Source organism: Pinus tabuliformis, chromosome J, assembly GCF_031772625.1.
Source record: "Pinus tabuliformis cultivar Carrire ecotype Pingquan chromosome J, CPIR1, whole genome shotgun sequence".
Taxonomy (NCBI): domain Eukaryota; kingdom Viridiplantae; phylum Streptophyta; class Pinopsida; order Pinales; family Pinaceae; genus Pinus; species Pinus tabuliformis.
Window position 1 is genome coordinate 482611795 of NC_142295.1, and position 1414 is coordinate 482613208.

A 1414-nucleotide genomic window follows, 5' to 3' on the forward strand; every position below is an offset into this window, starting at 1 on the left:
TCAAGATGAATTAATTAATTATTTTACAAACAACTACTAAGATCAAATTTGAATTTTACTTCACTATTTTAGTTTAGGGACTGACTAGAATAGGAAGGTATCCTGAAATGCTAGTTTTAGCACTTCCATTTTTCCATCCATTGTTGCTAAGATCAACACTGGCTGAACTGCTATTTATAGCAGTGCTATTTTAGCAATTCTATTTTTAGCATTTCTTGTTGCTATTTTCAACATGAATCCTACATTCATGCTTGGAATATGGCATGGGGGTGAATGGCTGAAGAGAGATTTGGCTCAACTTTTCTATGGTCGGGTGGAACATGGCAGTCCCATCTTCGATTGGTTTATTGCATTCATTATTGAGAAATTCATTCCCTTGATTTCCATGTGCAAATGTATTGATGTATATGTGGATCTTGATGGACGATATGTTTATGGTATTTTTGTTCCTATTATGCTGGTTATATGTACATTTTGTGACAACAACTATGTATGGATCTCAGCATGTTTTTACTTGTATATGAATGGATAATGTGTCTATGATCTAATAGATGAATATGCAGCCAATGACATGAGGGAACAATGGTTTATAGTGATTCTCAAATAAGTATGATATCGCTACACTTAATTCTGTTGTTTACACCTGTAGGTTACATGTCGATGATATGTTTGACAAAATGCCTACCATGGCTAGTAGGGGTCTGGTCAAGGTCTTTTTGAACTTATTGCTTTTGCATCATTGTTTCCATGTACTTTTATTGATTTCAAGCATTCATTCCATTTTGGGCAATGGCCTGGGCTCTAGGCCTGAAAAAGTGGCTTAAATCCCCGGGGCCGTTGGCTTAGAACTGGAAATTTTGGTCCACAGTCGCTAGCATGCAAGCCTATGAGAGCAAATTTAGGTCCCTGGTCGCTCCCTTTCCCATAGCATGAGAGAGACTATGGCCTCAGAGGCCTAGAACAATAGTGGGACCTAGGGACATACTATCTGAGTGGTTTACTTGTCTTCTGAGGGTTCTATTGATGATGTTAGATGACTGTGTGTGATGTTTCGTCAATTCCACTTCCTTAAGGTCACCTAGGAGGTCAAATCTGATCATAGTAGCCTCTCATCTCATGTTTACCTTGGTTGGCATGGTTACTTGGGTGGATGTGGGAGGAGGGTGTTATAGATTGGTATAAGAGCATGGTTCAACTCTCGGATTGGATGGCTTGAATGTGTTAATCATGCATACATGTCAGTTGCATGTGTGTCTCCTATGCTTGCATTTCATGTGTTTGTTGCATTTTCTTGATTAAGGTTGTAGTATGGTTATCATGGAGAATTTGATATTAATTTCGTGAAATGTATTTGTCATGAGTACGTCCTTGGTTGCATATGGTTATATGTCGCTTATATGTTTATTTTTATGTC